The 15081-nt window shown below is 41.3% G+C and overlaps 1 pseudogene; it reads left to right on the forward strand.

Moving 5' to 3' along the window:
* The first annotated feature begins 14204 nt into the window (after positions 1–14204).
* On the forward strand, positions 14205–14604 carry LOC123821132 (annotated as a pseudogene).
* The last annotated feature ends 477 nt before the right edge of the window (positions 14605–15081 follow it).

Consider the following 15081-nt stretch of genomic DNA (forward strand, 5'->3'; position numbering starts at 1 on the left):
TTCCTTTGCCAGAATGGGGAAGTTCTCCTTTATTATTTGTTCAAATAAGTTTTCATTTCTGACTCTTCCTCTTCTCCTTCTGGTACCCCTACAATTTGGATGTTGGAACATTTAAAGATGACCTGGAGGTTCCTAAGCTTCTCCTCATTTTTTTGAATTCTTATTTCTCTATTCTTTCCTGTTTGTTTCTTTCTTCCTTCTGGTCCACTCTATTATTTTGAGTCCTAGTTTCCTTCCCATCACTATTGGTTTCCTGTTCATTTTCCTTCATTTCTCTTATTGTTGCCTGCATATGTTCATCTAATTTGTGACCAAAATCAACCAATTCTGTGAGCATCCTGATCACCAGTGTTTTGAATTGTGCATCTGATAGGTTAGCTATCTCTTGGTTGCTTAAAAGGATGAGTTCTGGGGCTTTAATTTGTTCTTCTGTTTGAGCGATTTTTTTTTTGGTCTGGTTGCACCTGTTACAGTAAGGGGTGGAGCCTTAGGTGTTCACCAGGGTAGGGCACCCCAGTCACTGGGTTGTGAAATTGTATGTGGGGGCGGGTCGAGAGGGAACAATGGCAGTTGCTCCATTCTCCGTGGGACCTCAGTCCCCTCTGCTGCTTCCCCCAAGTAAACTGGGCCCCTCTGGTGACAATTCCCATGTGGGTGGGCTTGTGCACGCTGTGGGACCCTCCAAGGACATCCTCTGTGAGGATGTGTGTCTCTCCATGCGCCTCAATTCCCACAGATGTCCTCAGTCAATGTCCAGAGGTTCTATTTCCCAGCGCTGTGATCCTGGGTTGTGCACCCTGCCTTGCTTTACTATCGCCGCCTCACCAGGTCTGCCTGTTGCCGGTTGCCATCCCTGGGTCGGGGTCTGCCAGCTGCTGCCTGCACACTCAGGGTCCACCCGCTGTGGTCCTGCATGCCCCAGATGCCTTACTCACCCCCGGATGTCTTACGTGCTGGTCCCACTGCTCTCTGCTGTGACCTGTGCCTGGCTGCTCATCTCCACCCCTCCTACTGGTCTGGATGCACGGGTCTAATTCAACTTCTTGGCTGTCTGACTTCCATTCAGATCAATTTTCTGTCATTTCTGGATGTTATTCTGTTTCTAAATTGTTGTTGTCCCTATCTTGGTTGTGCGTGGAGGTACAGTGCGTCCACCTACGCCTCCATCTTGACCAGAAGAGCCGTACAGACTTATTTTAATGCTGTCTTATTTTATATCCACTCTCACTGGACATTAATATGTCTCTAGTTTATCACAAATGTCAATAATGTAAAATAAATGTTGTAGCTCAATCAATTTTTACTTGTGCTCTAGGATAATTCCTTGTCAAGGACTTGTTGGATCCTTTTTATGGTTTTTGCTACATGCTGCCAATGCTATCAACATGCCAGGCCATTTACCCACAGCTCTTCTAGCACTTCTTGAATACTCACAATAAACTAATGGATTAGGTCATATGAACCCCACTTTACAGGTGTAGAAATTGGGGCACAGAGATGTTGACTTATTCCCTTCTAAGAGCTAATAAATTGATGGCAACAAAGCCTGGTAATAACATTCTTTTTTTTTTTTTTTTAGTCATTGTTCAAGTACAGTTTTCTGTCTTTTGTTCCCATTCCAGCCCACGCACCCATTCCTCCCCACCTGTCTCCCATTTCCACCCCCCCTAGTTTTTGTCCATGTGTCCTTCATATTTGTTCCTGTAAACCCTTCCCATTCTCCCCTGAAATTCCCTCCTCTCTCCCCTCTGGTCAAGGTCCCCTCTGGAATAACATTCTTTAAACACATTCTGCTTCAGAATTCCACAGGCTGGGAGTTGGGAGCTAGGAGCTGCAATGACCTATAACCAGGCCTTTCCCAGAGGACAGGCCCAGGCAGGATACACAGCCACCACATGCCTTACCTGAGGTGCATCAGGCCGTTTGTTCTTTCTCTGTCTCTGTAGAAGTTCAGGGGCCTTGAAAGCAGTAGCCCCTATGTGAGATACATGGCCTTGGAAAGAAACACTTCCAAACACAGAAAGCAAGGTTGACCAGGGGCAGAACACATAGTTCGAGGAGCCTGAAACCAAAACAGCAACGGGGTGTAGAGACAGAACCACTAGACAGTGGCCATCTGTGGGACTGTGTCCAGTAGATACCTTACAATACCCCCTCTGGGACAGATTGTGAGCTGACCCAGGACAAATATGAAATTAAACACATTCAATCATGATGTGTACATGCACAGGAGCACATGTTACAAAAGGTGACAACAGCTGGGACCAATACCTGCATCCAAATTCTTTAGTGGCCTAAGATTTTCAAGGCAAAAGGTAAAGAAAGTTGGGTCCACCTGAAAACTGGCACAAGCTCGAGTTCTCTGGAGTGAGCCAGGAGCCCTGGCAGCTGTTTTTCTGGGCATCAGAATCTCCAGGATAGGGAAGAGGGAGTGAAGGTGCATCATCAGGGAGATATGGGGCTGAAGATGTAGGTACACAGCCTCCCTTCATCTCTTCTAAGTTGGCACACTTCACCCACACTGCACATGTTTGATATCACCTGTGGGGGTGTCCACTGCAGCCTGACCATGCCCAAACATGTGACTTCTGAGTTTACATCTTAGTGTGTGGGTCCGGTGTTTGTTCAAGTTGTCAATTTAATGTCTCAGCTACAAATCCATCTTTCAGTACATGCTCAGTCCCTTAAGCATCTCACCTTTACAGAGAGCACTGAATACAGCTTTCTCAATAGGTGGAGAGACATTGCTGTTTCATGGGGGTCAGCATGTGGGCGAAAACACCTGGTGATGCTTTGCACCAACATCTACTCAGGATGCCCAGTCCCTTGGCCCCCTGTAGGCTCAGCCTTGCTGAGTGGTAATTCTGTCTACATTGATGCTGCAAGCTCCAGGCCTCCCATCTGCAACAGCTCCAGAGCTGTGGCTCACTGGCACCTGCCACCACTGAGATGGTCTGTTGGCTATTGCCTCTGCCCTGCTGTCCAGTGACCAAAGGCCAACTATGTCCAGAGACAGCAGCAAACTTCACTGTCATCATGGGCTATTGGTGCAGATCTGGATCCCAACCTGGGGAGGTAGATTCCCTCCTAAGTTTGTCTGCCACTGGGACTGCCTTCAGCCCTAGGGGACCATGTAGAGTTTCCTGTGTAAAAGAGTTACAGTCACTCTTCCATTGGAGTTTAATGATTCTTTATATTACCCTTCCTGTTTAGACCACAGAGTTGTGTTAGTTCTGTCCCTAATGGGACACAAGCTGGTGCAGCATCTTGCAGGGGACAATGTGGGGGTGGCCCTGGCCCTCTGTCTATGATTATGTTCGGATTGTCCAAGTGCTGGAAGGGGCCATAATGCTGCAGGTGCTCTCTCTTTAGCTACCATGCCCAGGAAACTGCAATACTAGGCAAAAACAGTGCCTTTCTTTAATTTTGCTGCAGGCATGAGTCCAAGCCAGGCTTTCTTTCCCAGTGCAGCTCCATGGTGGATGCCAATTATCCACTCATTATAATACCTTGGGCTGATATAGAAACATTACCCAGAAATGTATTTGTTTGGGAAGCTTTACATTCATCATGCCACACCCCATCCCCATGACTCAAATGTCCCAAACAAACTGTCTTACCCTCACAGAGGTGTTTCAGGAGCCACTCAGCAGCCGAGGACAAGAGAGACCAGATTTTCTCCTCTGACAGAGCTTTGCCCCTTGCCTTCAGGGCACTGGCCACAGTCACAGAGCCTGGGCTCATGCCTGCAAAGACACACCTGTGGTAGAGCTCCTGCACTTTCCAGAAACACGGGTGGGGCCAGTACTTGCCACTCTGGTCAAGTCACAGTCCAGCCCCCCTAAAGCATAGGGAATCACAGGTACACAGGAGAAGCTAAACAGATGTTCATTAGAGGGCTGGCTAGGCTGGCTAGCTGATTCTCCGAGAATGAGTAAAGAAATAAATTCCAAAAAAAAGGGCTAAGTAAATAAAAAAATGAATAAACAAAGGAATCGTGGGAGTAGTGCCTCCCTTGGAGCTGGGTAGGCACTGTTGCAGAGAGCTACCTATGCCCAGCTGTTGTCCATTGCTTGCTCCCCCTCTCCAACTGGGAAAGTGAGTTAACTTTTTTTGCCTCTAATACATGATTCATGTCTTTTCGTCTCCAGCTGCCACATGCAAATTTGGATCTGATTCCAGTAACAAACCTGTCTCTAATGGTGAACAACACCTGCCTGAAGAGGGAAAATCACTAGAAGGAATAGCGAGGACTGTGATTTGAAAAGGCACAGACTCACAGAAAAGCAACAGAATGCTTTGCTGGAGGAGAGGGTGAAAAGTCTGGTCCCTCCTCTTCTTCTCCCTCTCTTCTTAGAAATGCTCCTTTAAACCAAAGCTGACATTTAAATGCCTGTGCCTCTAACAAACTGCCATCCCCTAATCTCCAGCAAGGAGCCCCCAGGTACAGTGGTAGCAGGAAGAGGCCAGGCAGGCTTTTCCTAATCCTTTACTTCCCTGATCTTTGTTTAACCAGAGCTCATGGGGTGGTGTTGTGTTGGGGGAAGGGTGGGAAGGTCATTATGACACCCCCATCTTTCCATCTAGCATGTTAATCCAAGCTCTCCACTCACCAGCTGCTCAACTCCCTACATATGCCTTTAAAATCAACCTCCTGTGGCCTTAGGAGAACAGAAAAATTCCCAGGAGAAAGAGCCTTTCTCTTCCATCTTTCTCTGGGGGCCAGAAGGTCAGTGCTGCAGAAAATGAACAGGAAGGTTTAAGTGTAAGTAAGATGTTGCTTATCACAATAAATCTGTGAAGAAGAGACTGTTGACCACTTCTACAGACAGGAAAGCAGTACAAGGAAACCTGGTTTAAAAAAAAAATGATGGAGTAGCAGCTGAAGTCCAGACACTCTTTTTTTTTTCTTTTCTGTTCTTTTCTGTTCTTTTCTCTTCTTTGTTTTTTAAACTTTGTCTGAAACTTATGGACTGGATATCCCCATTTTGCTTTTTTCTAACTTTCTATATATTTTTAACATTTTCCTATATGTTTTTAAATTTTTCTACATATTTCTACATGTTTTCATGTGTTTTTTCTAACTTCCTGTTTTTCTAACTCTATAGCCACACCAAAGGCTACCTTTTAATGAAAAAACAAAGGTACAAGATTATGATTCTCAAATAGGAAATCTCTGAATCTATAATTTAAAAAAACCTTACAAAAATATCACATGTTGTTTTTACTTTTAAACACTCCATGACTAGAAAAGAATGTATTAAAAGTCTTGCTAGGTTGGTGTGGCTAATTAAGACTATTATTTCAATATAGTAAGTCAATGGAGAAAGAACAGTCATTGCAAGAAATAGTGAAAATACACCCTATACAATGGATTATAGATATAATGTAGACCATAAAACTGTGTGTGTTTGTTTAAAAGAAGAAAATATGCCCTGGCCAGTGTGGCTCAGTTGGTTAGAGCATCGTCCTGTATACCAAAAGGTCACAGGTTAGATTCCTTTTCAGGACACATACCCAGGTTGCAGGTTCAATCCCCGGTGGGGCACATACAAGAAGGCAACCAATTAATGTTTGTCTCCCATGTCGATGTTTCTCTTTCCCTTTCTCTCTCCCTTTGCCTCTCTCTAAAAACAATGAAAAAATTCCACCAGGTGAGGATTCAAAACAATAGGAGAAAATATTCAGGATCTAAGACTATGCAAAGTGCTCTTAGGCAACACCAAAAGCACAACCATAGGAAAAATGGAAAATTGGACCTCATCAAAATTAAAAACTCTTGCTCTGAGAAAGACACTATTAAGAGGATGAAAAGGCAAACTATAGACTTGGAGAAAATATTTGGAAACCACGTATATGACAAAGCCCACTTATATAGATTAAAAAAAACACTTGAAACTGATCAATAAGAAAACAAACAATCTAACTAGAAAATGAGCAGAGGCATGGACAAACATTTCATCAAAGAGAATTTACAAATGATAAGGAAGTTGAACATCATTAGTAGTTAGAGAAATACAAATAAAAATTATGATAGGATGCTACTAGACACCAGCAGAATGACTAAAGTAAAAAACTGTGACAACACCATATGCTGGTGAGAATGTAGGGAAATTGGATCACTCACACAATGCTCATGAGAATGTGCCATGGTACAACTACCTTGTAAAGTATTTTGGCAATGTATTATAAAAGTAAACATGTAATTCACATTCAACCAAGCAATCACAACTTTGTGTATTTACCCTAAAGAAATAGAAATTTATGATTACACAAATACCTGTACATGAATTTTTGTAGCAGCTCTATTTGTATAGCCAAAAACTGGAAACACAGATGATCTTCAATAGTTGAATGATTAAGCAAACCATGGTATACTAAAATAGTATTAAGCAATTTAAAAGAATGAACTATAGCCCTGACTGGTATGGCTCGGTTGATTGGGTGTTGTCCTGCAAAGTGAAAGGTTACCAGTTTGATTCCTGGTCTGGGCACATGACTCTGTTTGGTCCCTGATCATGGCATGTATGAGAGGCAACCCATTAATGTTTCTCTCTCACATCAATGTTTCTCTCCTTCTCTTTCTCTCTCTCTGACCCCTCTCTATAAAATTAAATAAATAAATAAAATCAAAGAAGATAAAAAGAATGACTTCTGGCTAAGATGAAGGCACAAGTAGATATGCTTTGTTTCGCCATACAACCAATAAAGGATAACAACCAATTTAAAAACAAAAAGCAACCATAACTTCCAGAAAATTGAACTATATGGAAATCCAACAACCAAAGAGTTAAAGAAAAAACATTCATCAAGACTGATAGGGGGGCAGAGGTGGGCACTTGGGGCAGAGAGGAACTGTGGCAAGGTGGCAGCTGGAAGACCAAGTGGTCCCACATTTGCATGAAGATAAACTAGGAGTAACAACTAGGGACAGAGACAGACTTCACAAAACAGGGTTCCAGCCCAGAGAAATAAAACTTCAAAACCTCTGGCTATAAGAAGCTGTGAAGGTTGCGGTGGTGAGAGAAACTCCCAGTCTCACAGAAGAGTCTGTTAGAGGGAATTATGGGGTCCTGGAATGTACACAAACCCACCTACCTGGGAATCAGCACCACAAGGACCCAATTTGTTTGTGGGTAGCAGGGGAAGTAACTGAAGTGAGGTAAGAGTCAAGCAAGTGGCATTGTTCCCTCTCTGATGCCTTCCCCACATGCACGCCATGACATAGCAAAGTGGATTGTCCCACCCTGGCATATACCTAAGGCTCCACCCCTTACAATATAACAAGTATACCTAGACAAAAAAATATGGCCCAAGTGAAAGAAGAGATCAAAATTTCAGTAAAACAGCTAAGCACTGAGGAGATAGGCAACCTAGCAGATGGAGACTTCAAAACACTGGTAATCAGGATGCTCACAGAAGTGATTGAGTGCAGATGCAAAATAAAGGAAAAAGTGAAGGCTATGCAAAATTAAATAAAGGAAAATATACCAGGAACCAACAGTGAAGGGAAGGAAACCAAGACCCAAATCAACAATTTGGAACAGAAGGGAGAATTAAACATTCAACTGGAACAGAACGAAGAAACAAGAATTCAGAAAAATGAGGAGAGGCTTAGAAATATCTAGGACAATTTTAAATGTTCCAATGTCTGAATCATAGTGGTGCCAGATGAAGAAGAGGAAGAGCAAGAAACTGCAGACTTTTTTTGGGCCACTTCTGTGGCTTAAAGACATCATTTTATTTCCTGTCCTTTTTTAAATTTTACATATTTTATTTTACTTTTTTACTATTGTTTAAATACAGTAGTCTCAAGAAACAACTTGAGACATGTATACCTATAAAGGTATATGTGTTTCTTTTATTTTTAATTTAAATTATTTTATTGTCATTCAATTACAGTTGTCTGTATTTTCTCCCCACCTCCTGCCCCCACCCCAGTCAAACCCACTTCCATCCCTTGCTTCCACGCCCCCTCCTTGGTTTTGTCCATGTGTCATTTATAGTAGTTTCTGAAAACCCTTCTCCCCACTGCCCCCTCCCCCTCCACCTATTGTTATATTGTTCTTAATTTCAATGACTCTGGTTATATTTTGTTTGCTTTTTTCTTTCATTGATTATGTTCCAGTTAAAGGTGAGAACATATGGTATTTGTCCCTCACTTCCTGGCTTATTTCACTTAGCATAATCCTCTCCAGTCCACGCTGTCACAGAAGGTGGGAGCTCCTTCTTTCTCTCTGCTGCATAGAATTCCATTGTGTAAATGAACCATAGTTTTTTGATCCACTCATTTGCTGATAGGCACTTAGGTTGCTTCCAGCATTTGGGTATTGTAAATTGTGCTGCTATGAACATTGGAGTACATAGGGTTTTTTTTTTATTGGTATTGCTGGGCTATTAAGGTATAATCCCAGCAGCAAAACTGCTGGGTAAAAAGAAAATTCCATTTTTAGTTTTCTGAGGAAATTTCATACTGTTTTCCACAGTGGCTGCACCAGTCTGCATCCCCACCAACAGTGCACCACGGTTCTCTTTTCTCTGCATCCTCTCCAACACTTATTTATTGATTTGTTTATGTTGGCCATTCTAACCAGTGAGAGGTGGTTTCTCATTGTGGCTTTAATTTGCATCTTTCTGATGGCTAGTGATGCTGAGCATCTTTTCATGTATTTCTGGGCCCTCTGTATGTTCTCCTTGGAGAAGTGTCTGTTCACGTCTTTTTCTCATTTTTTAATTGGATTTTTTGTCTTCCTGGAGTGGAGCTGTGTGAATTCTTTACATATTTTGGAGATCAAGCCTTTGTCTGAGGTGTCATTGGCCACTATGTTTTCCCACACAGTTGGCTCTCTTTTCATTTTAATGCTGTTTTCTTTAGCCTTGCAGAAGCTTTTTAACTTGATGAGGTCCTATTTCTTTATTTTTTCCTTTATGCCCCTTGCTTTAGAAGACAAATATGTCCTCTAAAGGACATGTTGCCACGTGCAATGTCTGAGATTTTCCTGTCAGTGTTTTCCTCTAGGACTTTTATGGTGTTATAACTTATATTTAAGTTTTTTCTCCACCTTGAATTTACTTTTGTGTATGGTGTAAGTTGGTGATCAAGTTTAATTTTTTGCATGTGACTGTGCAGCTCTTCCAATACCACTTGTTGAAGAGACTATTTTTGCTTCATTTTATGCTTCTTCCCCCTTTGTCGAGTATTAATTGACCATAGAGACTTGGATTTATTTCTGAGCCCTCTGTTCTGTTCCATTGGTCTATGTGCCTGTCCTTATGCCAGTACCAGGTTGTTTTGATTACAGTAGCCTTGTAATACAGTTTGATATCAGGTATTGTGATCCCTCCTACTTTGTTCTTCTTTCTCAAAATTACTGCAGCTATTCAGGGTCATTTATGGTTCCATATAAATTTCTGAAATGTTTGTCCTATGTCTGTGAAACATGTCATGGATACTTTAATAGGGATTGCATTGATTCTATAAATTGCTTTGGGTAGTATGGCCATTTTGTATATGTATTTCTTGATGACCCTTCCTCCTTTTTCCCCCGTTATCCCCTCCCCTCTCCTCTCTGGTTACTGTCAGTTCATTCTTTTCTTTTTTTTCAATTGTTGTTCATGTACAGTTGTCTCCATTTTCACCCCACCACAGCTTCCTGCCCCACCAATCCCTGCCTCCCACCCTCAAACCTACCCCTTTTGGCTTTGCTTTGTGTGTCCTTTATACATGTTCCTTGATGACCCTTCCCCTTTTCCTGCATTATCCCCTCCCCTTTCCCCTCTGGTTTTTGTCAGTTTGTTCTTTATTTCAATGTCTGTGGTTATATTTTGCTTGCTTGTTTGTTTTGTTGATTAGGTTCCAGTTAAAGATGAGATCATATGGTATTTGTCTTTCACTGCCTGTCTTATTTTACTTAGCATAATGCTGTCCACTTCCATCCATCTTGTTGCAAAGGGTAGAAGCTCCTTCTTTCTTTCTGCTGTGTAGTATTCCATTGTATAAATGTATCATATTTTTTTGATCCACTCATTTGCTGATGGGCACTTAGGTCGCTTCCAACATTTGGCTATTGTAAGTTGTGGTACTATGAACATTGGGGTGCATAGGTTCTTTTGAACTGATGTTTCAGGGTTCTTAGGATATATTCCTAGCAGTGGAATTGCTGGGTCAAAAGGCAGTTCCATCTTTAGTTTTCTAAGGAAATTCCTTACTGTTTTCCACAGTGGCTGCACTGTCGCGGCCACCAGCCGGTAGTGACCTCAGAACGCTGTGGATGGTTCGTCGAGACACAAGAAAAACATACATAGAGACAACCAGGTCATGTGGGGAAATAGGGACGGAACGGCCACTCTCTCTAGTGGTGAACGCCATGGCCACCTTCCCTAGGGGAGAGCACCCCTAAGGGAGAACGCCCCGTTCTCCCGCCTGAGCAGGCTATTTATTGGGTTCATTTGCATAAGAATTCAGGTAAAGCTCATTACTCATTGCCAGGAAGTAAGGATCGAACAATAGATAACAAGGAACTCAGAGGGCCTATTTTGAGTCAGGGTCAGATAGCTAAAGAGCTGTAAAACTTTGAGGAACAAACTTAATTCTTGCTTGAACTCTTATCATTTCACTGAGAGCACTCTAAACAAAGGCTTCACAGGATTTTACATATTCTTACTTAGGCCTGATCACCCGGGGAACCCACCCTTTCCAGCACAGGGCTACACCACCCTCTGTCATTGTTTCAGGCTTAGGTGGAGTAAGGGAACTAAGGCAGCCAAGAGATTAGGAGATTTTATCGCAAGACAATGAGGACTCACGTTCTGTCAAAGCCGAGGGGTCAGGGTCCACCACCCCCTTTTGCTGTAGCCCCCAAAGTCCTTCCTTGGGGGCCTCCCACGTGATCGTGCCTGTCTTAGGTCGTTGACCCCTTGGGGAATCTTACCTGTCATTGGCTAACCGATCAAGCATTGGGGGCCAGTTATAGATGAAGTAAAAGGAGCAGAAGCAGTGCTCCTGCCAGGGAGATAAGCCTATCTCCTTGGTGGCTTATGGTCCAAGGTCATTCATTCCCTCAGCCTTAGCCTTGGAGGGGGTTACAGCTTCTGATACCAGGCAGGGTGGTTCCCAACATCCAAGAATGAGTGTAACTGGTTCAACCACTTTTGCTTTTTCATTTGCAAATATCCCTCTTCTGTGATGTGATTAACATCAATGGCTCCTTTGTTTTCTGTAAAAGGTAGCCACCTAAAGCAAACCTGAGCACAGTAAATGAGAACCATCAAGTAAAGTGCTGAGAGATAGAAAAAAAGGCCTGTCATGGTGGAGGCTGCAGCTTTTGCTCCCCTTGAGAGAAAAGCCATGCTGTCCCTTTTCCTTCACCAGGCTCGGTAGTATGTGTGAATGTCTCATTTCATCCATAATGATGTAGACACTGTGGGCCGGTGTCTGCATCATATGTGATAAAATTACCTGAAACTAAACATTCCTGTGTGTGCTCACACTCATGAGTACAGGTAATAGGAAATCAACTAGATCTGTGATAGCATCCACATCATTATCCTGTTTGTGATATTTTACTATAGCTTTGCTAGATGTCATTATTGAGGGAAATTTTGTAAGAAGTACATGGAATCTCTTGGTATTATTTCTTACAACTGCATGTGAACCTACAAGTATTTCAATATTAAAGTTTAATTAAAAAAACATAATGAGATATCATTTCATATCACTTAAAAGGGGAAGAATAAGAAATTCAATACCACCTGACTGATGTGGCTCAGTGGATTGAATGCCAGCCTGTGAACCAAAGGGTCTCTGGTTCACTTCCCAGTCAGGGCACATGTCTGGATTTCAGGCCAGGTCCCCAGTACTGGGTGCATGAGAAGCAACCACACATTGATGCTTCTCTCTCTCTCTTTCTCCTTCCCTTGCCTCTCTCTAAAAAATAAATAAATAAAATCCTTAAAAAACACACAATAAATTATTAAAAACAACAACAAAAGGAGTCTAATACCACCACTTGTTGGCAAATATCTGGAAGAAAGTGAGACTCTCATATACTGCAAATGAGAATGTAAATTGGTTAACCAACTATCTTGGAACATAAATTAGCATGAACTGATAAATTTGAGTATGCATGTAAAAAGAAAACTCTAGTCAGTTTCTCTATTCAAGGACTCTCAGACTGCGGAGTTACACTAGACTAGGTGTATAGGTGACTGTTCTGCGTGGTGGGGCCCAGCTCCCACTTGGAAAGGCCAGTGGAAAGTAAGGTCCAGTGTACAGGACCCACGCCCATGGATAGGTTCTCCTGTGGGGAATCAGGCCTGCATTGTACCTAGGCCATTTTGAGACTTGCCTTTTGCTAAAACTCCCTCACCCTGAACTGAGGCAGCAAACGTTTATTGCTTATCTTTAAAGTAACTTCCTAAAATCTATGCTAAGCCTTCCTAGGATGAGTGTAACCAGTTCAACCACTTTTCCCTTTGCATTTGCAAATATCCTTCTTCTGTGGTGTGATTAGCAGCATCCTCTCCTTTGTTTTCTGTAAAAGGTAAACACCTAAAGTGAACCTGTGCATAGTAAATGAGGACCATCCTAAACATAATGTGCCTATAGAAAAGCAATAAAAGCTTGTTAAGGCAAGGGTTTGCATGCTGTCACTCTTGAGAGAGTGGCCAAGCAGTCCCTTTTCCTCCACAGTTCCTGGTTGTCCGTGTTAATTTGTCTCATCTCATCTATAACACTGCAGACCCCACAAGCCAGGGTATGTCATAGGTGAGCGTGGATAGCACCTATGTGGACACATGACACTGTGACATGAATACACATATATGTGTGTGAAATAGTTAAGGTTGCCATACCTGCTTCTTCAGCAGATATATCCTGTAGTGATATATCACTTCTAACATCACTTCTTGAATAGCTACAAGTAAGCAGAATAGTATTTTGCTCATCACAGGTTTTTGTTTAGACTCTTAAAATGAAGAGACTGAAACTGGGCACTTAGTGATATTGAACATATAGTCAACACTTTACAATACATGTGAATAGAAGGGGGGAAATGTATATACTGTATACATTCATACTTTCAATTTACTGCAGGCCAAGTAAAGGCAAATAAAATATATACAACATACAAAAGAGGTTAGATAGTGCTTAACACAAATGAGTACTATATGAGTAATAACTTTTTTTGACTATTTCTGGGCAACTCTAACCCATTATGCATAGGGAATTAATATACTATGCTGAAATATTAGTAGTTATTATAAGTGGCTTTGGATCTTAAAAATCTGGATTTAACAAACCAACATATTGAATTTTCTTATTTATTAACCAGTTAAAAGAAACTAGGCTTTGATTAATGAAATTTCTGCCTTTTAAAAGAATTTTAAAATATTAAATGTATTTGACACCCTTCTTGAAAATAAGTTTGACTGCATTATACATTTGCCCTGGAAACTCAAACATTGTGCCTTCTGCAGAATGACACAACACCATCTCAAGTCCTACCAATGGGGCTGGACCAGATTCAGAGCAGGTCTCTGGATTCAGCTGCCATTTTGTGACCTTCAGAAGATAAAGAACATATTGAAATGCACAGAGAGTATGCCATTGTAAAATCTGAACATGGAAAACTGCAAGTCAAGCAGTTCAGATTCTTCAACAAATAAATGATTTTTTAAAAATGAAGAAAGGAAAAAGAGTGAATGAGGTCATGGAAATGCCAGAGTTAGAACCTCCAAAAAAATCTTTCCTTCCATAAAAGCAATGATAAAACAAGCAGCTTAGCAGACAATCTAAGGGTCAGAGCATAGTTGTAGGTCTTTCAAGACCCCATTTTCAGAGAATTGTTAGTTGACCTTACAATGGTAACAGGATCAACCCATCAAGAATATACAGCTATAAATACATATGAATCTAAAAGCAAAACCTCTATATACATGAAGCAAAAACTAACAGAACTGAAGGGAGAAATATAAAATTCAATGATAACAGAGACTTCAATTATTTTCAATAGTAGATAGAACAAATATACAAAAGACCAATAAAGACTTCACCAATACTGTAAGTCAGCTAATCCCAAGAGGCTCTGTAAAACATGCTGTTTGACAACAACAGAATATACATTCTTCTCAGGGGCACATGAAACATTCTCTAGGATAAAATGTATGCTAGACCATAAAACAAGTTTTATGTCTCTGTGGCCACCATGGCTCCCATGAAAAAGCTTATGGTGAAGAGGGGGGGAAAAAGAAGCAAGTTTTGAAGTTCACCCTTCACTGCAACCACCCTATAGAGGATGGAATCATGGATGCTGCCAATTTTGAGCAGTTCTTTTAGGAGAGAATCAAAGTGAATGGAAAAGCTGGGAACCTTGGTGGAGGGATTGTAACCATAGAAAGAAGCAAGAGTAAGACCACTATAACTTTTGAGGTGCCTTTTGCAAAAGGTATTTGAAATATCTCGTGAAAAAATATTTGAAGAAGAATAATCTATATGACTAGTAGTGTGTAGTTGCTAACAGCAAAGAGAGTTACAAATTGTGTTACTTCCAGATAAATCAGGATGAAGAAGAGGAGGAAGATGAGAATTATAAGTTATTTACCTGACACATTTTATACCAAGTTCTTGAATAAAACCCAGGAACCAAAAAAAATAAATAAATAAATTTAAAAAGATTGAAAATGTACAAATTATATACACATACAATGCAATGAAATTAGAAATCATTAGGAGATGAAAATTTGGCAGATCGATAAATGCAGAAATTGTAAAACATAATTAAATAACTAGCAGCTCAAGAAGAAGTCACAAAGAAAATCAGAAAATGCTTTGAGGTAATAAAAACAAAAGCATGACATACACAACTTATGGGTTGCAACCAAAGTAGTCCTTAGTGGGAAAATTATTACCTATAAATGCTTATATTAAAAAAAGAAGAAAGATCTCAAATTGATAACCTAACCTTTCACTTTGAGAAACCAGGTATAGCCCTGGCTGCTGTGGATCAACTGGATGGAGCATTGTCCCATAAACTGGAGGTTGTGGGTTTAATTCCTTGTCAGAGCACATACCAAAGTTGCAGG

The sequence above is a fragment of the Phyllostomus hastatus genome, unplaced genomic scaffold (genome assembly GCF_019186645.2).
Source record: "Phyllostomus hastatus isolate PE091 unplaced genomic scaffold, TTU_PhHast_1.1 phas_contig_38, whole genome shotgun sequence".
NCBI classification, from domain to species: domain Eukaryota; kingdom Metazoa; phylum Chordata; class Mammalia; order Chiroptera; family Phyllostomidae; genus Phyllostomus; species Phyllostomus hastatus.